Source organism: Danio rerio, chromosome 14 (assembly GCF_052040795.2).
Source record: "Danio rerio strain M-AB ecotype USA chromosome 14, GRCz13ab, whole genome shotgun sequence".
NCBI lineage: Eukaryota > Metazoa > Chordata > Actinopteri > Cypriniformes > Danionidae > Danio > Danio rerio.
The window spans coordinates 11,194,662-11,208,719 of NC_141034.1; the positions used below are offsets into that span (position 1 = coordinate 11,194,662).

Genomic DNA, 14,058 nt, shown 5'->3' on the forward strand with positions numbered 1-14,058 from the left:
TTAACATCTACACCTATCACTACTTATAAACCTACCCCTCATGGTGACGTCACATGCATTAATTACATCTACACCTACCACAACCCATAAACCTACCCCTCACAGTGACATCACAGGTACTATTAACATCTACACCTATCCCTACCTATAAACCTACCCCTCATAGTGACATCACATGCACTAATTACATCTACACCTACCACAACCCATAAACCTACCCCTCACAGAGACATCACATGCACTATTACCATCTGCACCTACTACAATCCATAAACCTACCCCTTATATAGACGTCACATGCACTATTAACACCTACCACAACCCATAAACCTACCCCTCACAGTGACGTCACATGCACAATTAACATCTACACCTACCACAACCCATAAACCTACCCCTCAAAGAGACGTCACATGCACTATTAACACCTACCACAACCCATAAACTTACCCCTCACAGTGATGTCACATGCACAATTAACATCTACACCTATCACAACCCATAAACCATAAATCAAAATATTTTTAAAATAACGCATATGACAGCTATGAGCAGAATTAAAGAAAATAAACCTTGTAACTCTGATCAATGAATGACGTTTAGTCTACTCACATATGACTATCAATTTTGGTCCGTTTTAAAACATTTCGAACTGTAAAACGTTGTGGCAATTTTACTCTCTGTTTCAGAACAAACCAGTCAATCTGCAGGCATGAAAACACTCGCCATACAAGAAAAAATAGCTAAAGTAGGTGGTATCACCGTTGTTCGATAATGAATTGAATGAAAGCGCATCTTTATGTCCGAGCTTTGCTATAAATCAGCAAAAACTTAGAGGAGAGGGGCTATACCAATTTAAATGGGGGCCAGTGCCCCTGTGGCCCCACCCCTAGATCCTCCCCTGCCCTGTGTTTTCCCCACATTGAGAGATGGCTTAACTGCATATTGCACCAAACCATTCAACCAGTTGTGTGACTTAGTCTTTTTAGTGTTTCATTTTTGCTGCTGATAAGGCCTAAAACAGCTGAGCCATGCTCCAAATTAATGATGTGGTTAGAGCTGAACGTTACAGTGCATTTCAAGTCAGCAAGTGTGAAGAACAGTGGTTAGTGCACTGTGTTGGGGTTTACTACTGCTGAAGGTTTTGCGGCTGATATGACCTGACTGGGTACAGAATCCAGGAATCATTTAGCAAGGTTAATTTGCTGTGGTTTCCTGAATTCAGATACAATTAAACAAGTTCAAATTCCAAAGTTATGTACACTATAAAATGTCTGTGATTTTAGCTCAAAAAAAAAGTAAAAATCTATTAACTTAACAATATAGTTTCTGACTATATTTGTGGAAAAACTGTCATTTGAGTTTCCTAAAACTCCATGCACAAACTTCATGTTTGTGTGTGTGTTTTACATTATTATAATTATTTTTAGGGCTTTTTTTCTCATTAGTGATGTACATTAGGGGCTCTGTTTAATGATGTAGGTGCAGGGTCTAAAAAGCATGGCACAAAAGCATTAAGGGAATGTCGGAATCCACTTTTGCTATTTTAAGGATGGTGTTACGATCTTAAAGATGTTAAATAAAGGGGAAGAGGAGTAACATTAATTTTTGGGTGAAACACATAAACAACCACACAACATCAATAAATGAGGGACAAAACCAAGATTTATTGCAGCTAAATGCAATAAAGTGATTTTATTTACAAAAATAGTGATAATAATGAATGCCAAAAAAATGTATATAGAAAGATTATTGAATATTTACAAAGAGACATTGAATTTCACAGATAACAAATGACATAAGATGTTTGACCAGATATGGGAGAGTTGGAGAAATGAGACGCTGGCGGCATCCAAACAATAAAAATAAATAAAACAAAAATAATCTTTTTGGCCCAATCTCTACCCTATCTATCCAAAATAAAAATGCAGAAGTTATTGAAAAGAAATCTTCGCGTCTATTACGCACTACCTAACCTACGCTGATCTCTGATGGGAAAACAAAAAGTACAGTGGTTGGAGCACGCCCCTTACCTAGTGTGTCTAATACAGAGATATTCAAACTACTTGTGCACAATGATTGTCACACGACATTCTTACCTGTCCCACTCTCCAACCTCAGATGCGCATGACACCGATGGTAGACAAATGGAGAACAAATAACGGACAGATACCAAATTGTAACACACAGTAGACATATATAAAAAAAAAACACTGACACACAGCACAACACAGAAATTCAGGGACTTCAGAGAAGCGTCCTGTCACCACTTTTATGACACGGTGGCAGCGGCTGGATTGGAGACCTTGGGTGACGTCAAGGGGGGCACGGCAAACAGCTGGGCAGGGGTAGCCAATCGGAGCCACTGTATAGGTGGAAGCGGGAGAGAGGTAGAGAGCAAGCGAGCACGGAGAGAGAGAGAGAAAGAAAGAGACTAGCGAGGAAAAATATATATAAATAATAATCACGCAACACAGAAATGTACAAGAATGTAACAATGGAAAAATAAGCTCTGCGCCGCGGTGCATGGTCCAACAGGGTTGTGCTTATTTTCTTGATGAAATATGAGTGTGTTTTGAGCAAAATATACATTAAAACGATCAGAGTCTCATCTCACATTCACAAGAGTCACACAAGAGTCAGTTGCGTTGCACCATTGCACATTTTTACATGACAGACTTAGTAAGTGGAAAAACTAAACACTAGCAAGAAAACAGTTAAACAAACCATCTGCACGAGGACAAAGAATGACCCTCCTCTATTCGGCCTCTTTACTTTCTTTTTACTTTTACTCTTTAATACTTTACTTTTGAGAACAAGGAAACAATATTCCACACTCCACTGAAGACATCAATTAGCCTACATATTTAATTTGTTGTTAAGTGCAAAGATTTTTTTCAACTATTTCTAAATTCAGTTCTAAATTTTCAGCAAAAAATAAAAATAAAAATTGACAATAATAACGAAGTATGGTCAAAAAATTTTGGTTATATCCAAACACATGTCCTGTGCCCCATATGATCGAAAAACTGATAGGTGGACAAATTTTAACTTATTTTTATTAAAATAAACAAATATGCATATAATAAAATAGTACTACTAGTACTACTACTACTAATAATAATAATAATAATAACAATATACAAAGCAAATTGTCATGAATAAACTGAAAAAAGCTTCCCAAGATGAAGAAGACATGGAGCACCCATGAGTCCACAAAGCGGCACAAATAGATTTACTATTCAAACAACGTGCTGCTAAACGGGAAAATTAGGGTTGTGTTGGTCTGAAAATAGCAACAAATCACACCAAACACGTCTTGCACCTTATTGCGCTGGGTATATGAAAGGAGCCTAGTTTAATATAACAGCTAATGTTGATATATAAAGATAATTGCAATATTTTAGATTATAATAAGATTATTGCATTACAATTATTGCATTATTTTATGTTTATTTATTTTAGCTGTAAATTTCTGGGAATCACAGCTGCCTTAAGGCAATCTACAGAGGGTAGATTCTGCTTTTTTCTTGGCTTTGTGGCTGTTCATTAAGACGACGAAAAGGTTTGTCTACGTGCGAGTCGACCATGGGTTGTTATTACATGTATATATTATTATGATGTAATATCTCGGCTATATCTCGGTCTCTTTGTTTTCATTGGGCTGGCTTGGTCATGAGCTAGTGACGTATCTCTGTAAACCAATAGTGTTCAGCTGCGCATCTGGCTCTGCCTTTTGGTACCATTTTGTACCCAACAGTGGTACAGTACGGTTCGCTTTTTGGTACCGCTTGATAGTGGAAATGGCCATAAAAGCATACCAAACCATACTGTACTGCACGTATACATACATATATATATACAGGTCCTTTTCAAAAAATTAGCATATTGTGATTAAGTTCATTATTTTCTTTAATGTACTGATAAACATTAGACTTTCATATATTTTAGATTCATTACACACAACTGAAGTAAGTTCAAGCCTTTTATTGTTTTAATATTGATAATATTGATACACCTCCTAGTGTAAATTTATTGTCCTCTCAAAATAACTACAAATACAGCCAATAATAGCTGAACCCCTGGCAACAAAAGTGAGTACACCCCTAAGTGAAAATGTGATATGTCAAAATTTTGTGTGGCCATCATCATTTTCCAGCATGGTTTTAATTCTTTTGGGCATGGAGTTGACCAGAGCTTCACAGGTTGCCACTGAAATTCTCTTCCACTCCTCCATCACAACATCATGGAGGTGGTGGACATTTGACACCTTGTGCTCCTCCACCCTCCTTTTCAGAATGCCCCAGAGGTGTTCTATGGGGTTTATGTCTGGTGACATGCTTGGCCAGTCCATCACCTTTACCCTCAGGCTCTTTAGCAAGCCAGTGGTCATCCTGGAGGTGTGTTTGGGGTCATTATCATACTGAAACACTGCTCTGCAGTCCAGTTTCCTGAGAGAACTGCTTCAGTATGTCACAGTACATGTTAGAATTTATGTGTCCCTCAGTGAAATGTAGCTCCCCAATGCCAGCAGCACTCATGCAGCCCCAGAACATGACACTTCCACCATCATGTTTAATGGTAGACAAGAACTTAGTGGTAGTCTTTAGAAGAGGTTTCCTTCTAGGACCACAATCATGCAGACTAATTTTATGCAGTGTGCGGCGTACGATCGGAACACTGACAGGCTGACCTCCCATATTTTCAATTTCTGCAGCAATGCTGGAAGCACTCATCCGTCTGTTTTTCAAAGACAATCTTTGGATGTGATGCTGAGAACGTGCACTCAGCTTCTTTGGCTGACCATAGCGAGGCCTGTTCTGGGAAGAACCTGTCCTCTTAAAGCACTGAATGGTCTAGGCCACGGTGCTGCAGCACAGTTTCAGAGTGTTGGCTATCGTTTTATAGCCTTGGCCATCTTTATGTAAGGCAACAATTTGTTTTTCAGGTCTTCTGACAGTTGTTTGCCATGAGGTGCAATATTGAACTTTCAGTGGCCTGGTTGAGAGAGTGGACGAGCTTTTATACCAAATTTAACTCACCTGCTATCTGTGAATACCCGAGACAGTGTAACACCTATGAGTTACATGACACAGGGAAAGAAAAATGACTAATTGTGCTCAATTTTGATATTTTCACTTAGGGGTGTACTCACTTTTGCTGCCAGGGGTACAGCTATTATTGGCTGTATTTGTAGTTATTTTGAGAGAATAAATTTACACTGCTATAAACACTTTACACTGTCTACTTTTCATTGTGTCAAAGAGTAATTTCTGCAGTGTTGTCCTATGAAAAGTTCTAAATAAATATTTGCAGAAATGGGAGTGGTGTACTCACTTTTGTGACATACTGTATATAAATTCATTTTCTTTTCGGCTTACTCCCATTATTAAACTGGGGTCGCAACAGTGGAATAACCGCCAACTTATCCAGCATATTTTTTACACAGCGGATGCCCTTCTGCAACCCATCACTGGGAAACATCCTTACACTCATTTACACACATATACTACAGACAATTTTAGCTTACCAAATTGACCTGTACCGCATGTCTTTGGACTTGTGGGGGAAACCCACGCAAACGCGGGGAGATCATGCAAACCCCACACAGCAAACCCCAACTGACGCAGCCGAGGCTCAAACCAGCCACCTTCCTGCTGGCCACCGTGCTGACCAACTGTGCCACCGTGTCGCATAAATACATTTATTTATTTTTATTTGTTCTGTTTTTTTTTTACATGCTCATCCTGCGCACTAAAATACTGGGTTCAATGCTTAACTCAATGTTGGTACAAAAATGGACAACCCAACAATTGAGTTAAAAAAATTATTTGCAATTTACACTCAAAAAATATGTTTGCTATTTATTCAAATTACTTGTTTAAAATAAGCTGAAACAACACAATTCTTGAGATTCTTTTGGGGGACAACCTAATTGTTTTATGTTCGATCCACTTAAACTTGTAAAATCTAATACGTTAACTCAAATCGATTGTCAAATCTGCATGTTTAAAGCGTATTTAACTTTGGGTTTGTCCATATTTGACCCAACAATGGATAAAACAACCCAGTATTTTTTTAGAGTGTGTATGCTACCGAAAAGCGTCTTTATCCATGCACTATCACAGAGATTAAAATGTATATCACAAGGAGATTAACCACTTTAAGGAAGTACTTTTTTTCTTCACTTCCTTTTATTATTTTTGCATCAATTTAATTTATTATATGAGGCATTTCTCTACTAGCAGATTAAAGTACACTCTTAAAAAGTTATGCTGTAGTCTAAACAATGCAGAAGCCCAAGTTGTCAAAAGAAGAAAAGGAAAAAGACAAACTGTCAGACTAACTGCAACATAAATAACTATTCTATAATAACTATGAAGTTTCAAAACAACCCTGTATGTACAGTTTTCATTTTACAACAAGTATTTGTTAGGTCTCATTTAAAACATATCCGTAAATTACCACTGTTATTATTGGCTAATGTCAAGTAAATGCTTTCAATAATGCATGTTAGTAAAAGCAAGTGTATGACCTTTGGCTGTATTTTGTAGTCTATTTATTCAGTTTTACTTTAGAAACCACACTCCACTTCTGTCATATTTGAAATGAATGTGGTTGGTAAATCTATTCGTACAAAGTCAGACAAAGTTTCTGCTTCGAAAAATGTTTCTTTAACGTTTCTTGCCAGAGTAATAAAGCGATTTCACAGTGTATATACTATCAATTATTATTGTATTGATTGATTTTTTAAACTGCTACTGCTGTGTTGTCATAAAATCGTTAGAAAACAATAAAATTGAGTAATTTAGGTTTCATCATGAATAATTAAAGAATATGTCAATAACCACTATTACCACAGTCCTGAATCCAACCACAATTTAGGACAAAATTATGCCAATGTTACATAAAGGATTAATATTAACATGCATATTAATAATGAATATAAAATGGTTTATTCACGTGTCATCTTTGTGAATATTATTAATATTCGATTATTCAGAAAAGCTTTATTTTTTGTGTAGCTCATATGGCCCTTTTATAATTGTTGAACTTGAATCTAAGTTTATTTAGGACTGTGAGCATTTTCAGTAAGAGAAACCACTGGATCTTTCATGATGCATTTTCAGAGTTCACAAAACAGTAACAAAACTATTAATCAAATCCATCAATAAGCTAAAATATTCAGAATAAACATAGTTTTTTGTTTTGTCTCATAGACTGTAAAAGATATGGATTTAGTATCCGTGACTTCACCCATAGGTTTCTGAAGAACCCAAAAGAAGCTACAAGTAGGCGTAGCCAACCATCGCCATTTTGTGTGCGCATCATCGCGCCGACCGGGGGATACCAAACAAGGGCAAAAAGGATGAGCATGAGCAGAGCTGCAGACGGTTGCTAGCATTTTGCTTAGACAGGCTTTTCTATGAGAGAAATGCTTAATACTTCATTACCTGCGACTTGTTTGTGTTCTGACCACATGTGCTTGGTTATGCACTATATCAATAAAGTGTTTAGATTTTAAAAACGCCAAATATTGTTCTTATGTTGACGAATTTCGACGAATATATGACAAATTTCTACAGAAGAAAAACACAAATTACATCCAAACACTTAAAATATAGTCTGTGTTAGTAAATGCAAGATTATTTATGAAATCCAGGCATGACACTGTATGACAACATTTCAGATGACTGCTTCTACAGCTAATAAATCTGACAGATTCTGGAGAGCGTTAGAGTTCTAAAGAAAAATATAAATGATAAATGGTCTTAAATACAACAAATACATTTAAAGAGATGGTATATAAGCATATTATTTCACTCACCTGGGAAATGGAGGCCATGTGAATGGTTTGTGAGCACAATTAAGTGCACACAGCATGACATATCATCTGATAATTGTAAGAAATAATTTCAAAAGGCAACTGACTGTGTAAAGCCCTATAAAACAAAACAAAAAAACAATGTATGTGCCGAGTTCAGCGGCTAATCAGTCGGAATCAGCTGAGGTAAAGTGACAGTGACCAGCGAGACCTAGCTGTCACTCAAGTGGCCACGCCCTTAATTATGCAGACTTAATTTACCTTAATATAAATGAAATAGATGAGTTATAAATAAATTTACCCCCCTGACAGTTGTCATGAAGGGTAATATTAGCTATATGAACCAAAATCATTATTTGTACCAGGCTGTAAACACCTTTTTTTCTGCTGTAAAGTTGGCCATTTTAACATTGGGGTTAATAGAAATCTGCTCCATTACGGAGCCAGGACTATCAGAATTTCGATGAATTGCAGTTTCAGTTACTTCCTTATTTGCTTCACAAGGAAGAGCGGGAGGTTGCCGCTTGTTTTGAATATGAACATTGAGCAAAATCAGTCACAATACAAAATTTAAAAAATAAACACAGCATTGAAAGGATTATTATACAGTTCAGGTTCATTCAAGATGGCAATTTTGATGCATTTTGTAAATTGCACACATACGACATGATCGATGTGAAGGCCCCTTGAGCAAAAATGAAGTGCAAGTTTAACCAGAATGAGTCAGAGTATGTGTCAGTTATAACACATTGTACTGTTTCTCTTTTTTCAGAAAAATGGACTTCCTGTTAGGCAGTGCATATGAGTTTCAGCTGTTTTATAAATACATTCATGAAAAGGACAGAACATAAAAAACTTATCTGATCTTTGGCTGGTTTTAAATAGGGGGAGGAGGCTATTTCTGTGAGACTGAATATGATGCAATGACGGTCATATCTGATTTAGAAATGTCAGCATCTTAAAGGGTGAATTGCAAATACTTTCTACACAATGTCTTGAAATACACTGAAGCTTTGTGTTGCAAATCTAGCATATACAATTGTACCTTCTAATGTGCTAATCAGTGAGCTAGACTAAGAACAATAGCTACAGTTTGTTTTTATTTGGTAGCATTTTAGTCCTTTGCTAATTAATGGATTAACTAAACTTGATCAACATTTCATATTTCCCCCCAATGGCATATTAACATGTGAGAGAGAGAGAGAGAGAGAGAGAGAGAGAGAGAGAGAGAGAGAAGAAATTAGTGTCATTTAAAATAAATAACAAAGATTGAACTTTGGTGATGTATATACACTTAAAAAATAAAACCCATTGGATTTCCATCTAATAAATTAGTTTATCACTAACTAAAAAAAAAACTATTTACACAATTAAATGCACTTGAGTTGGTCCAACATGATTAAATCAAATAAAAGTTTAAATACAATTTTATTTAACCTAAACTTAGATGTCTGTTAATATTGTGTATGTCTAGTATGTGTCGTACTATTTTGAAGTCTGTCAAGTTTCATTTGACATTTAACTAAAAGAACTAAAAGAGACATTTTTAAGCATATTTCATAAGTTACATATACAGTTGATTGAAACTGATCTCAGAACTAATTAGGATAGTTATTGCTCACTGAGCAAAGAAACAAACTACATTTTTGCTAATTAAGCTGCCAACACGCAGTACATCCCTGCTGAAAAATCCAGCTTAAACCAGCCTAGGCTGGTTGGCTGGTTTTAGCTGGTCAACCAGGCTGGTTTTAGAGGAGTTTTGGCCACTTCCAGGCTGGTTTCCAGCCATTTTCAGCCTGGTTTTAGCTGGTCAGGCTGGAAAATGACCAGCTAAATCCAGCTAAAACCAGCTTGACCAGCCTAGCCAGGCTGGGACCCCAGCCAAAACCAGCTATGTCCAGCTTAAACCAGGCTGGTCAAGCTGGTTTTAGCTGGTAATTTTCCAGGACTAGTGGAATTTCAATGAATTGCTTTTTCAGTTACTTTTATATTTGCTTCACGAGGGAGAGCAGGAGGTTGCTGCTCGGCTGGGAACTACAAATCCTCTTGTTCTATAATAATTTTTTTTTTGTGTAATTGGTTGTTAAAATGAACATTCTTTTTTTTGCTTTGACATGGCCACTGCCTCTTAAAATGTCTTTGCTGTGGTTATTTCAGTAAACAGCCGTTTGGCAGACTGGCTTCAATAAGAGCTGTTTTTAGACTAAAAAGGTGTTCTGAAACTTACATAATGTATTTATAGGACAATGACTCTTAAATGTAAAAGCTTTCTCAATTCTTTACCAGTTACCAAAAGAAGTCTTATACTAGGAATTAAAGACAAAATCATTTTATTAAAGGTTAGTTCAGCCAAATATCAAAATTGAAATGAAATCTGAGAGCTCCCTCATTCTCTTTAGACAGCAAGGTTCCCAACTTCAAAGTTCAAATAGGCACGCCATGACTTTGCCAAGTATGATGCGATACTGGTTTAACAACTATGTTGTAACATCTGTAACATCTATATATGTAACATAAGTATCGTAAGCTTAAATTTAACATAAACAGTGAACATATCCCTCGATTCTGACTGGCATGTTGTTCCAGGATCATCATAGATATTAATCCAGGAACATGTCCTAATTGCTGAAATCGGGTTGGCAGTTCAAAAAATCAGAAAGGACTCAGATTTAATTGAAAATATTTTAAGTTGTGTTACAAACATGAATGAAACACTTGAAACAACATGATGATGAATGAATGTAAATCATTAACACATGTTCTGTGAAGAATTAAGAGTGGAACATATTTCACTCAGTTTGTGTCTGATGCAAGATCAACTGCATGGAGGTGATTAAATGATGACAGAATTTAGTTTTTAATCTCTTTACTAGAAGTTAGTTTACTGCATCCAATCTCAAAGTCACTGCTTTACTGCCAAATCAATACTTTACAGTTAAAGTAAATTGATTAGGGGCCAAGCACTAAATGTTCATAGGCATCTAATATAACTTATTTTATTCTTCTTCTCCCACTCTGGAAGTCTACGGCAGCCCATATAAGCGTTTGCAGCAAAGTTATAAAATTTGGCACACTGACACTACATTAACCACAACAAATTTGGAGCCACAAACGCTCTAGTGCCACCACTTGTCCAAAAATTGCACTCATGTAAATTATGTAATCATTTTTTTAACCAAATGGCTCAGACTGGAAGTTCTTAGTCTAATAAACACTAAATAAAATAATATTTAATCATTAAAAAAAAATTCACTATGTTTAATTGTTCATAAAACATATTTGATAAAACTTTCATCATGATCTGCAGATTTTGTGCTAATCAAAAACTTTACAAATAAGTTAATAAGTGCAACCAAAATTTCACTATAAGCTTACAAAAAACCCCACCTGTTTCAGATCATCAACACATTAACAGAGAGATCTATGAACTGATCATTGCGTTTCAAATAAGAGACATACAAATGTGCAGGGTGGGGGGTCCCGAAGACCAAAGTTGGGAACCACTGCTCTGGTGATCCAGAGATAGTAAAAAGGATATTTTTGCACATAAATGTTTGTCGAAACATCACAAAACTGTTAAAATTTAGAGGAACATGCCAAGTCAGATGATATCCAGTTACCCCAAGTCAGCCATTTTGGGTATCGACCATTTTAAATTTGGTCAAAATTATTTTATGCCAACATTGAAATATTGTTACAAAAAGGTTTACACACATTTGTCAAGCTTATTTTGTACATGTGTAAAAAACATTAATCAGAAGTTTTGCAGACACAAATGTGTTTATTGTGACATGCAAATCTTACTTTAAAGGTGCTGTATGTAAGTCTTTTAAAGCAGGGGTTTTCAAACTGTGGGTTACGACCTACTAGTCAGTCGCACAGTGAGGAAACGTGGGTCATGCAACGTCACTTAGCTGCAGCTATATTTACGTTACCGTGAATCAAAACCAGTTCGATAATGAGCGAACGACTCTTTAGAGACGATTCTGTTTTTCAAAAAAATAATTTAGGTTAAAACACATGAGCTGAAACAGTCTGAATCAGCATTCACTGAATGACTGAGTCCGATTCATTTGTGTTGAAGTGTCATGTGTCTACATCAGTAATGTGCAGCATTAAAATAGAAAAGTTTAAAACTAAAGATGTCACAGACTGATACGTCTTCAGATCAAACCAAATCTAAAAAGGAGCCACACAGAAAATATGATCAGTACTACCTTGATCTTGGTTTTATTGCAGAGGTCCAGAGGGTGAGGAAGTCCTGCATTGTCCTTTATGCTAAGAAAAGCTTGCAAGTGCTAGCATGAAATCATTGAAACTTAAACGTCACCTAACAACAAAACATTCTGCATATAGCAACAAAGGTTGATCATCTTTTTAAAAAAATCACAGTTACAGCCAGCAGCCCACGAAAAGCACTTCGAACCTCATTTTTTGCCTATCGAGTAGCAAAATCCAAAAAGCCACACACCATAGGAGAGGAGCCTCTGCTGCCGGCCTGCATAGACATTGTTGAGGAAATGCTGGGTAAAGATGCTGCAGTAAAGATAGCTAAAGTTCTACTTTCCAATAATACAGTACAACGGCGTACTGAGGAAATGTCTTATGATATACGCGAACAAACAAGTGAAAACATCCGCAGTAAACAACTTGATGAAAGCACAGGTGTTGCAAAAATTTGCTTGTTTGTGTCAGGTACATTGACTCCACTGACAATCTTTAAGAATTTTTTTATTTTGCAAAGAACTGAAAGAACGTACAACAGGAATCAATATATTTGATTGCTTTGAATGGATACATTTTTCACCCATTTTTCCAAATTAAAATATTATTGTGGGTCTTGAGATTGAATTAGTTGTCTAGGTGGGTCCCGGAATGTAAAAGTTTAAGAAACATGCCAAGTGAAGATTAGATATTCTGCTTTGAAGATGGGAGTTTTGTCTTTGTTTTGGGTTTTTTAACCCGCCCACTGCCAGTACGCATTTAAATCATTCAATTAGGAAGGCTCTAAAAGGATGTGTCCGCAACTGAAATGCGGCCTCTGGTGAACAGTAGCAGACTTGGCTGTGTGCATCAGATGTAGCACAACAGAAATTTATATATAGACATTCAGAAGCACAGAATAGTGCACTTACTGCATCCCACTTAGTGGTAATGGTTTATGGTCAAATTAATACATATTAAACCTCTTCAACATTATTATATGTACATGCTAAATGATTGATAACACATTTATTTTATTTTTAAGGTCTGAGTTAAACTATTTGCTGCTGCTTTAAGTAGTATAGCAATAAATGTCATGTAAAATGGCATTCAAATTCACGTTATTAGAATTAAACACTTAATAAAGCACAAGGTGTACCTGAGGTGATCATTGGCATAGCTTCTGTTGTTCCGCTGCAAAAAAAGAGAAGTCGTTTCTAAAATATAAATTCCAGGTGTTGGTTAGGACAAACACTTCTTTTAATATGGAAAATATTCATTCTATTTCGTGTCGTTGCTTTTATTTAGTATACGGTTTCAATCAGCCTTTAGGCTCAAGGTCAAGCTTGCTCCTGGTGATGTTGTCAATCTGGCAACCTGCACTTGCTTTGAACCAGGAGTGCAATACCTAGCTCAACCACTGGGTGTCAAACTTACATACTGCACCTTTAAAGACAGTGCAGTCGCATAGCCCTCGGCATAGCCTATGCCTACCTAGCACATATGTCAAGTTTTTTGGTTGTTCGACTTGGTAGCTGTAACCAGTGTGGGCAGGATCGAGAGTAACGCGAACCTGTTGGAGTGTTTACAAGTGTTGACTCCTGTGAAGTAGCCCTAAATGGTAACTGTTGTTTTGTGTTTACCTAATAATTAAAGTTGTGTGTCAATTCCCGCCACTGAATAAGCAAGTTTTAGCTAATTGTACATTAGGGTAGCGTTCAGAAGAAAAAAAAAATTACACGACACAGAGGAATGTAAAAACCTACTGCCAGCTAGCATTTCGAAAGAATTATTGCATAGCAACACAAACAGCACGCAGAAGTATAAATGTCCTACTACGCGCAAGGCAGGCACTGTGGATCACCTCGATCACTCAATGCTAAAGTATACATCAGCCTTAAGACAAAAAAAAAAAAAAACATTTGCAGACCAAATAAAAATTAATTCAGCTGTGGATAGCAAGTTACATTTGGAACATTTGTCAAGTTCAAGTATAACTGTGCCTTTGTTATTAATTTTGAGACTAACTT

At 36.4% G+C, this 14,058-nt stretch overlaps 1 long non-coding RNA gene across 2 annotated transcripts in view; it reads left to right on the top strand.

Annotated features, from left to right (window-relative positions):
* Positions 1 to 14,058, top strand: part of LOC147840776 (uncharacterized) — a 1,215,461-nt gene that overhangs the window by 72,938 nt on the left and 1,128,465 nt on the right. The window lies entirely within an intron of this gene.